At 46.5% G+C, this 20370-nt stretch overlaps 1 protein-coding gene across 2 annotated transcripts in view; it reads right to left on the minus strand.

The window, feature by feature from the left end:
• LOC311092568 (uncharacterized protein) overlaps positions 1-20370 on the minus strand; it is a 327768-nt gene that overhangs the window by 232575 nt on the left and 74823 nt on the right. The window contains exon 1 of one of the 2 annotated variants that reach the window (XR_014608266.1): positions 12562-12689. The exons of the other annotated variant lie outside the window; for it this stretch is intronic. The gene's annotated coding sequence lies outside the window, so the exon portion shown is untranslated. Of the gene's footprint in view, positions 1-12561; positions 12690-20370 lie in introns of those variants that run through there. 2 annotated transcript variants of the gene reach the window in all.

The following is a 20370-nucleotide window of genomic DNA, read 5'->3' on the forward strand; positions in this document are numbered from 1 at the left end:
CAAACTTTTACATACATGCTGTTGATATATTATTGTAGCAGAGTTTGTGCTGAATACAGTGTAATTAGACTTTAGCCATGAAAATGTCACAAGTAACAGAAATAACCAGAAATGTCAGGGCATGTCAGAACACCTCCAGGGCCCAGAAAACAGCTCAGACCTCAGAGGGTTAAAGTCTCGCGGGCGTCAAGGAAACAGCGTTTGCTCTTGTTTTACGCTCAATGAGCGAGTTTGCGGTTCTTCCTCTGCTGGCGCGTTTGAAAGAACAGTTTGACCCACTGTGCCCGACAATTCAGAGTGAGTAAATAAGTTTTAATAGTAGTCGATCTTAAAGGAGATATGTCAGTATAAGTTGTATTTACTATAGTAAATGTGTTCTAGGATTTCTCCTGCACCAATGACTGATGTGAGAACATAGTGCACGTGCCATTTTGCGCTTGGCTTCGGCCACCTGACGTGAGTGAACGATCAAGTTGGTTTGTTTTATTTTAAATTGTTAAAATATTAAAATGCGTATTTTTAGGAGTATTATTAGTTGGCCGAGCCACGACTGCGTTACAACACTTTTGCCTTTCATTGAGACTGATGCATCCTAATCATCCATTAAGTGAGCCTTAGTGTATCAGCAACGTGAGTATTTTTATATGATTGTTTTTAAATGTAGAATGTTGTATGTGTAATAAAAATTAAATGGTTTCGATTACAGGTCAAAACCTCTCTTGGCAAGTGGCCATTGTTTTTTTCCCCATCGAAATCCATTGGGATTTGGTTGCTTTATTTTTTTATTTGTTATATTTTGATTTTTGTGGCATTCATTTTTCTGCGAGATCTGCCTGTCTTATTTAGTGGTATATCACTGTATGGGAGGTCTTGTTGGGTTGTGTGTTTTACATATTATGGTTTGATTTGGTTTTGACTTTTTTTGGTTTGATTTGTTCCTCCCATGTGGTGTAATTCCCATTTTATGATTCCTGGTCGATTTGTGTTATTTTGAGTGTCATTCTTATCATTGTCTTTTCTTCATCATTTGATTTAAATTATGATTTGTCTGTTTAATTGATCTGAATTTTGGATTGATTTATTTCTTTAATTGTATTCTTTTAATTTGATTTTGATTTGTTTGGAGCATTGTTTTCATTTCTTTTGAGAATTATTTTGGTTAAGTTTACTTTAAATTCATTTAGAGTGGAGTTGAATTGTTGTGGTTTGTTTGTTTTCTTTAGTTTGTTTGTGTTATGAATAACATTGTTATCAACCAAGTCATTTCAGTCATAAGAGAAGAACGGTACTTGTCATTTAATAAAGTAAATCAATTTTTTTTGTACTCTGGCTTCTAGATCATTTATTTGAACTGCCTGTGCAAAGAGATAATTGTTAGGGTGGCGTATTCAATTTGGTCGACAATTTAACAGCCACTAAGTCTAGGTCACAGTATGTTAGAGTAGTTTAAGTGTTTAGACTAGTTAATAAAATCTTGTTCATGTCACACGTAAAGTTGTCTGTGTCTCAAGCTCATAACTGGAGTCACTAATCATTTAGATTTTTGCTACTGCTCTTAGTAGTACTGTAAATTAAGAAAGACATTTCCCATGCCCCGGAAATGTACATTTCTTAGAGTTAATAAACAATTAATCCTGAGTGTTCACGGGACAAACAGGCTAATTGATTGTAATATTAATTTACAACAGTAAGTTAATTATATTAACTGATCCAAATATTCATAATCAATTACAACCAGTTATTATTGATTATTAATATTTCATAGAGCTAATTTGCTACAGGATGTACTGCCAAATTCTCTGAAACGCCTTTGGAGACACAAAAAGGTACACAAAAGGCCTATTTTTCTTAAATATTTTTCACAAATCTGTCTAAATCTGTGTTAGTGAGCACTTCTCCTTTGCCGAGATAATCCATCCACCTCACAGGTGTGGCATATCAAGATGCTGATTAGACAGCATGATTATTGCACATGTGTGCCTTAGGCTGGCCACAAAAAAATAGGCCTTTTGTGTACATTAAAAAAGTATTAGATCTTTGAGTTCAGCTCATGAAAAATGGGGGCAAAAACAAAAGTGTTGCGTTTATAATTTTGTTCAGTGTGTATATATATATACACACATTTTTTAGTTTCTTCAAGGTTTGCGTTCTCGAGCCACCATGCACTGTTGTTGTGCGCATGAGCGGGCCGGAGCGCGTTAAGGGTTTTCTGTTGTGTAAGCGGTCCCTAAGTTAATAACTAAAGAGCTTTGCAACGGAAGTGAATCAACTTTAGCTGGACAATAACTTTATTTTAGAGCTGCTGTAAAGCCAAAACAATCTCTGTTACTTTAATTTCCTATTATCACTGTAAAACTGCTTTAAAAAAAACAGCCCATATTGTTAAAAGCGCTATATAAATGAAGGTGACTTGACTTGACTTGACTTGACTTCAGTTTACCCCGTTATACGCTCGACAGCGAAAATGACGGTATTGAATGTTCCACCTTTTATTCTGGATGAAGAGTTGGAACAGGAATTAGTACGTTTTGGCAAATTTGCCAGTGGTTTTAAAACAATTACGTTAGGCTGTAAACACCCATCTCTGAAACACGTCAAATCTTTCAGAAGACAGGTATTTATTTTTCTAGACTCCCCGAAAACACGCTGAATGTTTCATTATGAGTACGTATTACGGAAAACGTATATCGTCACCTTTCTAAAATAATTGCCTATGTCATTTTTTGACAAAAATGATTTTTTTTGCATAAGTCATCTCCTCATGATGCTGGCCACCTCTGGTAAAATCGCCCACATCATGCAATTCTACCCCTGTAGTATAATGGCCTATGTCAAGAGTGTGACAAAGTCAAAAGACAATGAGACTCATGCAATTTTACAAGCTTTTCAAGATGGCAGCTGCATCAAGAAGAATGAAAATCTACTCAACCTCTTAAGTTATGTTCAGTTTTTTGTTCAAGTTCAAGTAGGTGTGAGCCTGTTTGTTTGGGTACAAGAAAGAGAGAGTTCCCTTTCGTTGTCACTCCGAGTTACGTCGGAGGACGACGAATGGGGTTTCGCTTAGAAAGCCTATCATCTTCGAGTATATAAAACGAGCCAATGGCAATGAAATGCCATGGGTCTGCGGAATTTGCATAGCGTATCTCCGCCCCACGCAGGGGGTATATAAGGAAGTGCGCGAGCAACATGCAGATATGTTTTCGCTTCGGAGCCAAGTTGATTACTTCACTCCACAGCCAATTCGGAGTTATCATCTCTTTTCTCTTCGAGACGAGCCTCTCTCCAAGTGTTGGTGTGACAGCGAGTTCCAGCGAGTGCACATTCCCTGCTTATCTGTGCAGTGATTTGCCAGTGTTTGTGTGTTCTCTCCCTGGTCGCTTCAGCATTTGCGGAGAAATCTCCTTTCTAAAAGAGCTTACACGGTGCACGTCTTTTTAAAGATGCCTCGCCCATGTACTTCTGGTTGCGGTCTGTTGGTGTCTGATTCTGATGGGCACAATCGCTGCCTTGTGTGTCTGGGTGTCGAGCACGCTAAGGCAGCGTTTGTGGATGAGCCCATCGCACGGTTACGGTCGAGACTCAATGATCTGTATAGTAAAGTCCCCTCATCCGCACCCCGATCTACAAGCTCTACGAGAGCTGGTACTTCGGCTGGCGGCCAGGGTGACCTGAGGGTGACAGTGATGAACCAAGCGCCGACTATTCCACGCTCCACACCCCCCTCTACCTCCGTGCAACCCGCGAGTGTTCCGAATGTGACCGCAGTACAGTCCTCTGACTTGCCGCGGATCTCATTCGGCGCTCCAGATGACGATTCAATGTCGATCGCTGCATCTCAAGGTGGGCAGGAGTCCTTGGGAAGTGATGATTCGGCTGTGCTGCCACCCTCGGGTGTGCCAGCATTGCCCGAGTCAGATCCCGAGCTGACGGCCATGCTTTCCCGGGCAGCCGCGGCCATTGGACTAGAGTGGTCCCCGCCACCTGGTCCAGTGTGCTCGTGGCTGGACGATTGGTTTTTGGGTGCGGCCGCTGACCCTCGTCGGCGCCCAACCCCAATGCCTTTCTTCCCGGATGTGCATGAGGAGGTCACGAGGTCCTGGAAGGCACCCTTGTCTTCCCGTGATCGCTCGGCGACCTCCTCCGCCTTGCCTCCTCTCGATCAGGCGGCTGCCAAAGGGTACACTGGGGTTCCCCAGGTTGAACGCTCTGTTGCGATGCAGCTGTGTCCTCAGAGTGCTTCTTCCCGCGGCGACCCTAAGCACCCCTCCAAGGCCTGTAGGTTCTCCTCCACGCTTGTGGTGAAGGCCTATAGAGCTGCGGGGCTGGCAGCCTCCTCACTGCATGCCATGGCGACACTCCAGGTCTACCAGGCCCAGATGTTGCGTGACATGCACGAGGGGAGATCTGACCCATGGCTCTTTGATGAGCTGCGTGCCGCCAACGACCTCGCTCTCTGGGCGACGAAGGTGACCGCACGCTCCCTGGGTCAGGTGATGTCCACCTGTGTGGTCCAGGAGCGACACCTGTGGCTCAACCTGGCTGATATGCGGGAGGCCGAGCGGACCCGGTTCCTCGACACCCCCATATCCCAGGCTGGCCTCTTCGGCGGAGCAATCGAGGACTTTGCCCAGCAGTTCTCGACTGCGCAGAAGCAGACTGAGGCTCTAAAACACGTCCTGCCCCGGCGGCCCGCTGCTTCGGCATCGCAGCCGTCGGCACAGGTGCCTCAGCCTGCACGCCGCCGAGGACGCCCTCCTACGGCTCCCGCCCCTCCCGATCGGCCCCAGCAGTCCGCTGCTCCCGGGTCGCGTCGTGGAGGAAGCCGCAGGAAGGCGTCACAGCCCCCTCCAGCCCCGCGCCCCGCTAAACGCCAGGCCAAGCGGCGCTCCTGAGGGTGGCTGCTCAGAGATGACATCCAGTTCTGTGCAGGAGACGGTAGCAGGGGTACGGTGGAGGGCCGGGGGAGAATCCTTGGTTTTCCCATTCCCGCTGCTCGTCCCTCAACGGGCAGCACCCTAATGTGGTTAAAGACAGAACTGACACACTCAACTCTGAGCACACAGAGTTCTCGGATGACAGCACGCGCCGCCCACGGGCCACGCCTCTCTCATCCCCCTCTGTCGCCAGTCCCCTGCCAGAGCACGCCCCCGTGGGACGCTGGTCCTCCCCTGGCCTCCTCTGGCAGGATGCGGCAAATGACCATGCCCCCGCACAGGGCCGCTATGCCACCCTCGCCTGGGCCGGTCATTCTGCCTCGCTGCATTCTGCCTACGTCTGTGGTTCGTATGACCCCGCTGGCGCAGTTTCTGGGGGCCTGGCTAGAGCTCCCCAGACTGTCCCACTGGGTCGCGAGAACCATCAGGCTCGGCTACGCGATTCAGTTCGCGCGGGAGTCCGCTTCACTATGGTCGGTGGCAATGCCCCTGTCATGAGAGCGGAGGTCGCCACCCTACTGGCGAAGGGTGCGATCGAGACTGTCCCTCCAGCCGAAGGGTTGGAGCGAAGGCTGTCTCCCTCCACCCTGAAAGTGTATGTTGCCGCCATTGCCGCACATCACGATGCAGTTGAAGGTAAGTCTCTGGGGAAGCACGACCTGATCATCAGGTTCCTGAGAGGAGCGAGGAGACTAAATCCTCCTCGCCCTCCTCTCATTCCCTCTTGGGACCTCTCAGTGGTTCTAACTGCCCTGCAGAGTGCTCCCTCAGAGTGCTTACCAGCAGCAAGGTAGACCATGCCCCCTTGGTGTGACGGCCCACTCCACTCGGAGTGTGGCTTCCTCTTGGGCTCTAGCGCATGGCGCCTCGCTAACAGACATCTGCAGAGCTGCAGGCTGGGCGACACCTAACACATTCGCGAGATTCTACAATCTCCGAGTTGAGCCAGTTTCTTCTCATGTACTCGCTTCAACTAGCCGGTATTAGATTCTGCTCAGGTGTCTTCGCTTGCTCGCCATTCCTCTCCACGGACGGGATACGTGCGATATTTCCTCAGGTGAGCCTAATAAGCCCTGAGTCTCCTCCAGCACTGACGACGTCAACACCAGAGTTATGCCACTGGCAGCTTTCGCGCTTGGCTAGGTGCCTCCATGTGCATGGTTCCCCCTCCAGGCGACCCCCACATGTGTATTTCCACTGTAAGTCTCTCTGAGCATGTGTCTTTCCCTTGGCAAGCCACCTTGCCACCCCTGGGGTTGAAATATTCCACCTGCGGCTGGACACCCCACTTCCTTATATACCCCCTGCGTGGGGCGGAGATACGCTATGCAAATTCCGCAGACCCATGGCATTTCATTGCCATTGGCTCGTTTTATATACTCGAAGATGATAGGCTTTCTAAGCGAAACCCCATTCGTCGTCCTCCGACGTAACTACTCAGGGAACGAGGGTTACATCCGTAACCGAGACGTTTTCTTGATGAGACATTTGGAAAACAAGTCAACATTTAAAGAATTTTTTCCTGATGTTGAAAAATTTGAGAGGTCAGTGTCGGTTCTTTAAAAGACTGTGAATCTTGATCAGTTGAGTGAAACGAAATATTTTCATTTAAAAAAAACATGTTACAGTTATTAGAAAATGTAGAAAGGTGGATAAAAAGAAGAGGCTAAAAGCATTCTTATAAGTGATTAGCCATGCATCACATGGTGTTTTTATCTTTATTATTTTCTACTTTTTTTTCTGCTGTTGTCTTTTTTCTCTCCTCCCTAAACTTATGGATCTTTTGAGGGTAGGTTCATTAAATATTAATGGAGGGAGAGATAGTCATAAACAAGCTTTAGTGTTTGAAATAATGCAAAATAAAAAGTTACACATCTTGCAAGAAACCCATAGTGAAATGGATAATGAAGTAGAGTGGGAGATGTGGTGGAAAGGTCAACATGTACTTAGCCATGGTTCAAATCTGAGCGCTGGAAATGCTCTCCTTTTTTCTCCAAATACAAAAGTTAGTATTGAAAAAAACTGAAGAATTTGTAAAAGGTCATCTGGTTCTTGTCAAAACTATTATTGAAGGGACGACAATTTATTTTATAAATGTTTATGCACCAAATGTGGGACATGAGCAACTAGTTCCCTTTCAGTCGAGAACGTCAGACGTAGTCGACGTCGACTGAATGGGGATCACGCTTAGGGAGCCTGTCTTCTTCGTACTACTATTTAATCAAGCCAATCAAACATTGGCGTGCGTGATTACACACTCCGCCCCGCAGCGCGGGTATAAACACGGAAGTGGACGCACACACCAGTTGCCATGTTTTTATCTTTATTTCTACTGGTTTCTTCTGCTGTTGTCTTTTTTCTCTCCTCCCTAAACTTATGGATCTTTTGAGGGTGGGTTCATTAAATATTAATGGAGGTAGAGATAGTCATAAACAAGCTTTAGTGTTTGAAATAATGCAAAATAAAAAGTTACACATCTTGCAAGAAACCCATAGTGAAATGGATAATGAAGTAGAGTGGGAGATGTGGTGGAAAGGTCAACATGTACTTAGCCATGGTTCAAATCTGAGCGCTGGAAATGCGCTCCTTTTTTCTCCAAATACAAAAGTTAGTATTGAAAAAACTGAAGAATTTGTAAAAGGTCATCTGGTTCTTGTCAAAACTATTATTGAAGGGACGACAATTTATTTTATAAATGTTTATGCACCAAATGTGGGACATGAGCGATTAGTTCCCTTTCAGTCGAGAACATCAGACGTAGTCGACGCCGACTGAATGGGGATCACGCTTAGGGAGCCTGTCTTCTTCGTACTACTATTTAATCAAGCCAAACAAACATTGGCGTGCGTGATTACACGCTCCGCCCCGCAGCGCGGGTATAAACACGGAAGTGGACGCACGCAGCAGTTGGCTTTAGCTTCGGAGCAGATCGGATGTCTCTGAAGTTACTACTGTTTACACAGCAAGCGAGTGTGTCAGTGTTCTGGCGGAAAGACCTCCCAGTGTTGGTGTTTCTACAGCACGAGTGCAGCGGTGATCGTGAGCTGCTTGAGCTTTCAACTGCTGTTTTAACAGCAGCAAATTTCTATTTGTTTGTGTGTTTGACGGTTGGTTAGAGGGCGAGAAGTGAGTGCTTCACTGTTTCAGTTCACTGATTCAGTGTTGCCGCTGTCATTCCCTGTGTGTTCCGGCACTGGTGACGGTCCCATTTCCTAAAAGAGCAACACGGGTGCGTTTGCATCTTTTTAAAAAAAAAAGAAAAAAAGAAAAAAAAGATGTCATTCCGCCCGTGCATTTCTGGATGCATTCGTTCCCTGTCTCTCTGTAACGGTCATAATTGTTGCATCATGGGTTTGGGCTTACAGCACGCTGAAACAGCTTTTTGTGGACAGTTCATGTTCTCATTGCAGGAATATGACTGTCGCGGTGCCGCGTGGGGTGGGTGACAGGAGGATAGAGATTGGCATGGAGTACTTTCCATAAGATCATCTCGCTAACTGAAATAAAACCATGCCAATCTCTAGATATGGTGAAGGCTATGTGATGATGTGGGGCTATTTTAATTCCAAAGGCCAAGGGAACTTTATCAGGATGCATAGTGTCCTGGATCCATGAAGTAACTGGCCTTTAAAAATAAAAATCTGCCTGCCTCTATGGGAATTTAACATAGGGGTGTCCAGACTTATGCACCCTGTATTTTAAGGTATTTTGTATTTTATTTTTCACAAAGAAAATTGGTGTCCTTAAAGGTTGGATTTTTCCTAATTTTTTTAATTAAGGCATTAAGTTCAATTTCCAAAAGATGATTTTTTATTCCTCTTTTTAGTCAACTTTAGCATGGGTGTCTAAACTTATGCATAGCACTGTACTTCAGATCTCTAGCCTTCCGCACCACAGGCCATCCTGCGTGTTGCGTTTGAGGGTTCGAAGTATCAGTACAGAGTCCTACCCTTCGAGTGCTCCATAGCCAGTTGGGTCCTCAGGTCAACTGGGAGAGAGTAATCTCGCCCACGGGCTGAGTATCTCTTTTCCGGTATGGAGATGGACTCGGTCTAACATGCCTCTTCAAGAAGAGAGTGTGTCCAGTCGGTGCTATACAGAAGTGAGAAAGGGTCCCACTGAAAGAATTTTCAGAGGCTCCTGGGGCATATGCAGCCTCATGGCCTCCTCCATATGAAGACCGCTCCAGCACTGGCTTAAGGTCGAGTCCAGAGGTGACCATGGCAGAGCGGCACGCCCTGTGTGACAACAGATCACCCCGGTCTGCCACCAAACCCTCAGCCCGTGTTCAGACCTTTCGTTTCAGACCTTTCAGACCTTTAGTTTTCGCCCGTGTTCAGGCCCCGGGGTCCCGCAGAAATGCATTCCCCAGTGAGCCTTCTAAAAAAGCGGCTATGCGATTCATTGTCACTTGGCGCCCGCTCAAGTTCAGTGATTTTCATCACACTCAGGTGTTGAGCAGAGATGCTCCTGAAGCTCAGTGCCACTGCAGGCAGTGAGTTAAAAATTCTGTTTTTAAAGAAACAGTTCTCCTGCTCGCATGGTCTCTACTAGAGGGTAGGGACTTGCTCGCTTTCGGTCAATGAGTTGTGCCTGGAATTCGGGCCAGCTAACTCTCACTAGCTGAGACCCCGGCCTGGATGTGTGCCCAAGGTTCCTACCTCTCCCTAAAAGGTGGGATCAGGTGGTGAACCTAGCTCCAGGTGGTGAACCTGCAAGCGCTGCCCCAGAGGAGGCAGACCCAGCCCTGGCTTCTCTGTCTGTCCGCTTCATTGTCCGTCCACTTCCAAGCCTTAGGACCTCAGACCAGCTCTTGTCTGTTAAGGAAATCAGCAGAAAGGGAGGGCTGTTTCCAAGCGACGTTGGCCCACTGATAAAGGTGGCTGCCTTCATTTTGGTGTTAAATCCCGAGATGCACGTGTCCACTTATGTGGTGAGCTCCTCTGAAGTGAGTGGTGCTCCCGCCTAGGCGTTGACACAGTGTGCTTCGCTGACAGATATTCTAGAATTGGGGGCTGGGCGACACCTATGTTCGAACCGCTGCTTCTCGTGGGCTCCCTTCTCATGAAGCCAGTTTCACTCGAGCCCGGTTCGAAGTGTCGGCTTGCTGCACCATTCCCCTCCTATGGACTGGATACGTGCACCATTTTTGCTCCAGTTGAGTTCCCTTTAACCGAACCCTGTCGAGTTCCTCCATACCCTCCGGCGACGGACGCGGCGGAGCGTCCGAAGCCAGGCCTACCACTCGTATGCACTAGTGGAACGTGCTAGGCTGGGTCCATATGTTGCGATCCCCACAGTGATCCCATATGTGTATTCTTCCACAATACGACTCCCTACAGCAAGCCTGTGTCTTCCCTTGGCAGAGTTTTCTGCCGTCACTGTCCAGTGAGTAGCTCCCCCGGTTATAGGCTGGAGCCTCCCCAGTGACATTCCATATGTTGTACTGCCCGTCAATTCACCCAGTCCATATGTGTATTCTCCACATGTGAGCAGGATGTGGCTTCCGCAGCGTCCCTTCCTTTCATGTACAGGGAACGCTTTCCCACTGGTCCAGTAGGAACAGCAGTGACTTCCCTGGCCTAAAGCCCTGTCCCTTCTCTGCCTTAATTCGCAGGGGATCAGGAGGCTTCTGTCTAGGCACTGGAAGGTGGCAGTACTAGTGGCGCTTTCAATAGATCCCCATTCAGTCGACGTCGACCATGTCTGACGTTCTCGACTGAAAGGGAACGTCCTGGTTGCGTTTGCAACCCACCGTTCCCTGAAGGAGGGAACGGAGGACGTAGTCCCCTCGCCACTACTGCTGGACCACCACTGACTCTGGGGGCCGCTCGGCTCCTCAGCGAAAAACTGGTGCGTGCGTCCACTTCTGTGTTTATACCCGTGCTGCGGGGCGGAGCGTGTAATGTTTGATTGGCTTGATTAAATAGTAGTGCGAAGAAGACAGGCTCCCTAAGCGTGATCCCCATTCAGTCGACGTCGACTACGTCCTCTGTTCCCTCCTTCAGGGAACAGTGGGTTGCATACGCAACCAGAACATTTTTTAGAATACTAACTAATGTTTTAAACAGGATTTTAGTGATGGAAACATCATTATTGGTGGAGATTGGAACTGTACAGAATGTTTCAATGTTGACCGTAATAATGAAGAGCCTTATATGCTTTCATCCAGCTATTTGTCAAGATTGGTGAAAGAGGCCGAACTTTTAGATATGTGGAGAATCAAGCATCCAGTAGACAAACAATATACATGGGTTAAAATTTCTGACAATAAAGTAAGTGCTGCTCGTTCAGACAGTATCTATGATTCAAACATTTTTAATAACAGGATTATTGATTGCTCTATTTCTCCTGTAATTTTGTATGTTTGGGTAATTTGTTCTCCTTTTCATCTCATGGGTATCATCTTTAGTTGAAGATTTATTTCCTCAAACTGTTTATTTTTGGGCCAAAATATTTAGTTAGTCGTAAACGTTTTGGTTTTATTCAATTTTGTGTTTGGAACTGCCAAACTCGCTATTTGGAAAAAAAGGGAAAAGAATATGCTTGGTAAAGATACATTAGATCATTTGCTGATATTCAAGGGTTTGGTAGCATCGAGGCTCTGGATAGAATATATTATAAACTGGTTGGGTGCTTACCAATGTTTGTGAATACTTGGGCCATAAATGGAGTGTTATGCACAGTTAATGAAAATGATGATCTACTGTTGACTTTTTAAGTCATATTGTTGTCCTTTTTTTCCATCATTAATTAATAAAACAAATTATGTCATTTTTAATTTTCGTAATTGAGATTGTGGAATGCAGATTGTTAGTGGTAACACAGACTGGTTTTACCTATATGTTGTAAATAAAGGTGATGATCTCTCTCTCTCTCTCTCTCTCTCTCTCTGTGTGTATGCATGTGTTGAGTGGGTGAGGTGCGTGGATGGAGAGTGTGTGACGGCGGGGTATGAGTGTTTATCTTTGGTAATTGTTTTTAGTAATTTATACTGAGGTTTAGGTAATATTGGTGAGGGAGGTGGTTATTTTGCGGCAGTTTTTACTCACAGTCGGTGGACTGAGAGAATGGCAGCTCCAGGTGCGGAGAGTTTGGAGTTTCTAACGAGGCGTCATGGTGTGAAAATCGATGTTACTGCAAGTATAGATGAGTGTAGTTTAGCGGTGAGTACAGAACTATAGTTGGTCATAAAGAATGTTTTATCGGCTTCACGAATGAGCAACGCGATTGTTTTGTTTGTTAAGATGATCGAACTGGCGAACTTGTTAGTGGAGAGTGGTGTAGAGATTGGTGGTATTTTTACCTCAGTGTTACCTCTTTCTACGCCGTCTAAGAGAGTAACTTTATCTAATGTGCTGCCGTTTATCAAGAACAAAGTTTTAGTTGGAATGCTCGCTAGGTAAGGAAAACTGGTCTCTTCAATTAAAATGATTCCAATTGGAAGTAAGTCATCTTTGTTGAAACATGTGGTGTCTTTCAGGCGTTATGTTTACATTGTACTGAAAGATAACGTTGAGGAACTTGATCTGACTCTAGATTTTCGGCATGAAGAATTTAATTATGTGATACAGTATATGCCACTACTAATACAATGAGGTGCTTTGGTTGCGGTGAAAATGAACACCTTATTCGTGCTTGTCCAAAAAGAGAGGATAACAAATAAAACTGCATCAACTGTTGCTTCAGAAAATGTAATTGAAGTGCAGGATGAAATCGCCACAGTTGTTGAGGAGATGCCGGGTCCAAGCAGGGTGTCGGTTGCTCCAAAAATGGTGGAGAATATTTCCGATATTCTAGAAAAAGAAATTATTGAGAAAGTCAGTGTAGCTGCAGCTGATGAAGAAGAGGTCATACGTTCCCCGAGGATAGAACAAGCAGAATGTGATTCAGATGATGGTAGTAACAGTGAAGATGAGGCTAGGGTAAATCAAGAAGATGGGGGTTCTGTCTTGGGAGATGAAGAATGTTTTTTTTTAAATCCCCCAAAAAGGAAGTTGATGGAATGCCCTGCTGATAAAAAAGCAAAAAGAACAGATGGTATTCACATGAGCCAGACTGACACTGAGAGCGAAAGTGACATTTCAGAATGTAGTGTCACTGCTAGTCTGCCCCAAAGTGGTTTCTCTAGCCGAATGTATACTGTTGGAGATATTAAGTCCTTTTTGAAAATGGCGCAAAAATGTGAAAAAGGTCAAATTAGAGGAGTATTTTCCAGACATAATACAGTTCATTGAGAAGGTAAAGATTTTTAGAAGTGAAAGTTGTTCTCTTTCATAGGTTCACTCAATGCTGCGGATAGCGCAGTGGGATATTCTCTGAATGTGCCGATTGTCTGAAGCCCTATAGAATCACGCCAATTCATTGGCTGATGGCGCCCGCGCAATCTGGCTCCGCCCCGACGCACTTACGTCGCATCATTACATATTCGCACGCGCCATCTGCTCCTCAGATTTCTCTGCCTTCAGAACGAAGCGGTCACGTTTGCCCTTCGCTCGTGATTTTTCTGAGCTCGAAAATACAACTTCTGGATTATTCTCGGCGCTTCTGCGACTGTTCAAGCGGAACTCTGTTTCTCCTTACGGTGAAGTGCCATGGAATACCGACGCTGTACCCCGCCATGTGCTCGTTACATCGCTAACGACGACCCACACAGTAAGTGTGTTAAATGTTTGGGCTTTTCACATGCGCGCGAGGCAGTCATAGGATCGTCTAAATGCAAATTCTATGAAAATTTGTTGCTCAAAACCCTCAAATCGCGGCACGCGGTTTTTGAGAGGGAATCATTCGTCTCCCCATCGCGCTCCCGAGGCCTCTCGAGGATCCGCGACTTGGGGTTCGGATGTAGAGTTTGAGGATGTGGAGTTCGAGCAGACGAGCCCCGCTCTTTCTCTCCCTCCCTACCCTCGGCACGCGCGAGGCATGCCAGTCGAATTTTCGCACGATTATTTGCGCCCCAGCCCGAGAGCACACGACGCAGTTTCTTTCGGGCTGGAGGATGTACTTTTTACCGAGGCCTCCGACTCCGAGGATTTCGGGCCTACTCTCGCCGACGAGGTTATCCCGCCGAGCGGCCAGGAAGCGCGGCCTACTGCGGCCTACGCTGAGCTCGTTGACGTACTTTCGCGCGCTATGGAGAAGCTCGCTATTGATTGGCCCGACGAGCCCCGCGAATCTCAGTTGTCGAAACTCGACGAGAGACTTCTCAGTGGCCCTAATTCTAGGCCTCAACGGAGAAAGCTGCCATTTTTCAGTGATCTGCATCACGAGATTTCCAGATCCTGGAAGCAGCCTTTCTCTGCGCGCCTCACTAATGCGGCAGCTGCTGATTTCACCAACCTAGTGGGTTCTGTGGAACAGGACTATTCCGCCATTCCGGCGATTGAGGACACTTTAGCCGACCATCTTGCTCCTTCGTCCGCGCCGTCCTGGAAGTTGCGCCCCCTCCTCCCCTCTAAAGCATGTAGGACTACTTCCTCTCTCATTGGAAAATCCTACATGGCGGCTGGGCAGGCAGGCATGACCCTGCACACTATGGCCATTCTTCAGGCCTACCAAGCGGACGTCCTGAAGGAAATGGACGAGGGTGATGGCGTGACCCCTGAAGCGGTCAAGGAGCTTCGTAAGGCTACGGATTTAGCCTTAAGAGCCACCAAACATACCGCACGCGCTATAGGTCGCTCTATGGCTGGTTCTGTTGCGGTGGAGCGCCACTTGTGGCTTAATCTCACGGAGATCCGTGACAAGGAGAAGGTTTTCCTCTTGGACGCCCCCATTTCTCAAACAGGATTGTTTGGTGAGGCGGTCAATACGGTGGTTGAGAAATTCCGCTCCTCCAAATCCCAATCGGCCGCGTTCAGACAGTTCATGCCCAGGAGGGCTAGGGAACCTTCTGCTCCCTCCCCTGTTCGACCCAGAGAACGTCCCTCTCATAGACCGGAGTTTTTTAACAGGAGGAGCGAACCGGTGCATCCCCCACCTAACACGGTTTGGGGAGCCCGTGGTCGCCCGTTTCCCCGTCAACGGCCTCACAAGCGCCTCCAGATGAAGCGGTCCGACAAACCGACCGCTCCGGCGGCCCAGAGCCGTTCCTGATCCTCCGGTCGGAAAAAGGAGAGCTCCTCTGCTTCCTCAAGGTTGGGACAGACCGCGCAAGCGTTTCTGCCCACCTCCCAGCTCTCCTTTCCTTGCCCTGTCACCTTCGCCTCTCAGAGTGTCTCGAAGTGCAGGCCATTTTTCACCATCTCTACTCAGCCCGGCGCGGGAGGAAGGAGACGCTTTTTGCTTTCTCCCCTCACTCCCGACACTCTCTATAACTGCCGGTCGCATCCTCGGAGGCACTTTTCGTTTTCCTCCGGAGCAGGCAGACCTGGTCACCATGACCCCAGCATCAATGCCTCCCATCACGTGCCAGGACGCCAAGGGCTCTCCTGCACAGTCAACTTCTCTACCCCACGAATGTCAACACGGCACCCTCACTCAGGTATGTCGTCTGCATTACAACATCCCTCTTCCTCTTTCACATTTCTTTCAAGAATGGGAGCGCTTACCAGGGGTATCGTCCTGGGTTCTTCGCACAGTTCGGTTCGGCTACACTCTTCAGTTTTGCCGCAATCCCCCCTGTTTCAATGGGGTCTTTCCTACTGTAGTAGACAGCGCCACTCAGGCTTCTGTACTTCAGCAGGAAATTTCATCCCTCCTTCTCAAAGGAGCAATAGAGGAGGTTCCTTCAGGGAAAACCGAACGGGGCTTTTACAGCCGTTATTTCCTGGTCCCGAAGAAGGGCGGCGGTTTGCGTCCCATACTGGACCTCCGCCGACTGAACTTCGCCCTTTACAAAGGGAAATTCAAGATGTTGACGCTGAAAGCTATCATATCTCAGATTCGGCCAGGGGATTGGTTCGTGACAGTAGACCTAAAGGATGCTTACTTTCACATCCAGGTTGTATGGCGACACAGGCAGTTCCTCAGGTTCGCCTTTGGAGAAAGAGCGTTCCAGTACAGGGTCCTTCCCTTCGGCCTCGCTCTGGCCCCGAGGACATTCACGAAGTGTATGGATGCAGCTCTGGCCCCATTGAGGCTCCAGGGCATCCGTATTCTAAATTACCTGGACGATTGGCTCATTTTAGCCCAGTCCAGGGAGCTAGTGACCCACCACAGAGACATCGTCTTGAGTCATATCCAGTCTCTCGGTTTGAGGTTGAACTCGGAGAAGAGTGTTCTTGCTCCGGCTCAAAGCACTGTTTTCTTGGGGGTGAACATGGATTACGTTCTCATGCAGGCCCGCTTGGCTCCTGCACGGATTTCCAGTCTAATGACATGCTTGGCCCGTTTTTCGCTAGGCCATCATGTGTCTGTGGGCACTTGCCGCAGGATGCTGGGCCTAATGGCCGCGGCCTCCTCCGTGCTACCGCTGGGCCTGCTCCACATGAGACCCTTCATGTGGTGGATGAAGCTCTCAGGGGTTCGGCCCTCCGGGCCAACCCTTCGCCTACTGAAGGTATCGCGCAGTTGCTTTCGAGCCCTGTCAGTTTGGTGGGACCCTCTTTTTCTTTGGAAAGGGGTCAGCATGGGTGCGGTATTTCATCGCCAGATGATTACGACGGATGCCTCTCTCACCGGCTGGGGAGCAGTTTTCGAGGGCAGACCAGCGTGTGGGGTCTGGACTGGCGAGACTCTCTCTTGGCACATAAACTGCCTGGAGTTAAGAGCCGTTTTTCTGGCTCTGCATCATTTTCTCCCTCTTCTGGAGGGACACCATGTAATTGTCAGAACAGACAACATGGCAGTGGTGTCTCATGTGAACCGGCAGGGGGGTTCTCGGTCGCGCACCCTAGACAGGCATGCGCGTCACCTTCTCCTGTGGTCTCAGAGCAGATCCCTATCTCTGAGAGCAGTTCATGTCCCAGGGGTTCTGAACCTCACAGCAGATTTTCTGTCGAGGCAGAAACTCAGATCGGGAGAATGGATGTTGAACCGCCAGACGGTGGCCCTGATCTGGGAGGTTTTCGGAGAAGCGGAAGTGGACCTCTTTGCATCTCAAGAGCCTGAAACCGGCTCGGTCCCCTAGAGTTCCCTCATGGGACCTTTCTGTTGTCCTAGAGGGTTTGACGAAGGCCCCCTTTGAGCCCTTGGAGTCAGCTCCGGAGCGGATTCTAACTCTCAAGGTTTCTCTTTTGTTGGCTTTGTCCTCATTAAAGCGGGTAGGAGACTTACAAGCTCTTTCTGTTAGCGAGTCTTGCTTGGACTTTGCTCCTGGCTTGGTCAAGGTTTCCTTGAGGCCGAGACCAGGGTATGTCCCCAAAGTTCTTTCCACAACTTTCCGCTCGCAGGTGGTTAACCTTAACGCTTTCCACCCTCCTCCATTTTCTTCTGAGGAAGATAAGAAGCTTAATTTGCTCTGCCCAGTTCGTTCTCTTAAGATATATTTAGACCGCTCAGGCGGTTGGAGGAAATCTAACCAGCTTCTGGTTTGCTTCGGTGCTGGCCGCCGTGGGCTTGCTGCATCAAAGCAGAGGATTTCTCACTGGGTCACAGAAGCTATCTCGTTGGCTTACGAGGTGCATGGCTTGCCTTCACCTCTTAGCATTAGAGCACATTCCACCAGAAGTGTGGCATCTTCTCAAGCTCTTTTTAGAGGAGCACTTTTGGAGGACATTTGTGTTGCGGCAGGCTGGTCCTCTCCGCACACTTTTGTAAGGTTCTATAATTTGGATCTTGACATGACCCCGGGTTCCCAGGTTCTTTCTGTTTGAACTCATCTTGGTCGTTGTCTCATTTATGTACCAGTCATGGAAAGCGCTCTAGCTTGGCGAGTTTGGTAGTCCGTTCCCACTGCGCTATCCGCAGCGTTGAGTGAACCTATGAAAGAGAACGTCTCTGGTTACTTGCGTAACCTATGTTCTCTGAATAGGGAACGAGACGCTGCGTTAGCTTCCAAGCTCCTCGCGCTGCTGACAGTTTTCTTTTCGGCAGAGAAATCTGAGGAGCAGATGACGCACGCGAATATGTAATGATGCGACGTAAGCGCGTCGGGGCGGAGCCAGATTGCGCGGGCGCCATCAGCCAATGAATTGGCGTGATTCTATAGGGCTTCAGACAATCGGCACATTCAGAGAATATCCCACTGCGCTATCCGCAGCGTTGAGTGAACCTATTCAGAGAACATAGGTTACGCAAGTAACCAGAGACGTTTCACTAATCAAGAGGTTTACCACCTTAAGAAAATTCTTACGAAATTAACCCTCTGGGGACCACAAACGCGCCCGCGCGTTTTGCTCGTTTTTTTTTTTTAGCAATGAAAATAAACACTAAATGCTCTGTTAATTTTGATCTTTCATTTTCGTGTAATACATCAATCGATCCTGTTCAGTTTCTATTTTTTTTCTGTATACTCACAATAAAAATAAAGTGTTTTGCTTTTTGACAAATAAAGAAAAATTAACATGATGCGATTTCTGCCTTCTCTCTGTCAGTAAACTCCCATTTGAAACGCGTTCGAAAATGATCTATAACTCCGCGAAAATTCAGTCAAACAGGCAAACAGACCCACGGGCATAAAGCTTGAGATCGCATCTTTTAAATGAATATAAAATCAAATCGCGTCATTTATATAAAAAACAAATATTCTCAGCTTCTGTAATCTGTATAAAAAGAGAGCGACTCCTGTCGAGCTCATTCACAGTAATGTGACCACTCCCCGGAGAGCGCGTGCTATTCAAACGCAAATTCTGAGAACTATTTCAGAGCTGTGAAACGCCCACATCAGCTGTAAACAAAGCGCGTCGCGACTCCTCGCGAGTGAGACATTATAGCCTACCTTATGGAGAAAATATTCCTCAGAACAGTGCTGATGAGGAGCAATATCTCCTGAAATGAGGAGCAGATTCCGCTGAGGAGTGAGGTAGGCTGTTTTCTTTTCTCACGTGTGGAATAACGTTATGGAATAACGTTAGTGTAGGCCTATGTAAACCGCAAAAAGATGAATCGCATTTCTATAATATGACTCGCCTTTCTGTGAGATGAATGAAGGGGACATATTTGTAAAGACTGTTTAGCCTAAATATGAATCGCGCGTCTGTGTGTGAAAGAATAAACTGCTTTGCTATAGCCTACTGAGATGAGTAAAAATCGACTGGAATATGTTGAAATAAAATGTATTTGTATAAGCAACGTATTAAACTGCAAAAAAAATACTATTTTTGTCAAAAATAAATTCATAGACTAAGATGTTAGATGTTCCAATGTTGGCTATATTCAAACTAATGAATACATATGATAAAATGTAGGCCTATAATCTTTTTTTTTTTTTTTTTTTTACAAAGAAAGAGTACACTTGAAATATTGTTGAAATTGTAATTATTGTTGTAATTGTAACATTTTGAATAAAATAGCAAAACATATTTACAAGAGAGATGTAAGCGAAATCTTAAATGGTCAATATAAGTCTTCTTCTAAATACATCTTTTGTCCTTGCATTGTGGCTCAGTCAGTTTCACACCTGAGTGAATGGCTCATTATACAGAGTGGGTGGGACATTCATAATCTAAGGTGTAAACTACTCCTCCCCCTCGCATATTGGCTTTCCAAGCAAAACCTGTTTTACACCATTTAAATCAATGTATTTTTTTTTGTGAACGATAAAGCAAGACTATTTTTACATCATTTTGAAGCTAGAACTCAAAGGGACAACATCAATTAGTCAAAAGTCTTGTTGACACATATTTAATATGTGTTTTGTGGTCTTAATTCAGCAACTTTCATTTTAATTTTTTTCAATAACCACGCATAAACATTATTCTCTTAAAAATACAAACATCTACATACACGTTGCTCGCATATTATGGTAGCCCTGTTTGTGCTATATAGAGTGAATTTACACCTTTGCCATTAACATGTTTATAAATAACTGAAAAAAGCACAAATGTCAAGGCATGTCAGAACATCTCAAGGACCCCAAAAACAGCTTGGTCCCCAGAGGGTTAAGTAGTCAGTCAGGTGGGCCCAGTGAAACCAGCCAGAATGGATAAATTGATACATCTTTTATGGCTTTATTATTTCTTTTGCTCTCTTTTTTATCCTTTATGGGGGAAATAAATCTTGCTTCCTTGAATGTTAATGGAGCAAGGGATTTTAAGAAGAGAGCTCAAGTATTTGAAATAATGAAACATAAGAAAATTGATGTGTTGTTTGTACAAGAGACCCATAGTGATGCAAATGCTGTAGAATGGGTTAAAGAATTTGATGGATTAGTGATTTTAAGCCATTATACTTCACTGAGTGGCGGAGTTGCGGTGTTATTTTCTAAAAACTTTACTCCATATTCCTATAATGTAGAGAGAAAAAATTAAAGGAAGGTTGCTGAAGATCAAAGCTGTATTTGAAAATAGTTATTTTGTTTTTGTCTGTGTATATGCTCCAACTATGGCATTGGAAA

Source organism: Abramis brama, assembly GCF_963993115.1.
Source record: "Abramis brama genome assembly, chromosome: 11".
Lineage (NCBI taxonomy): Eukaryota > Metazoa > Chordata > Actinopteri > Cypriniformes > Leuciscidae > Abramis > Abramis brama.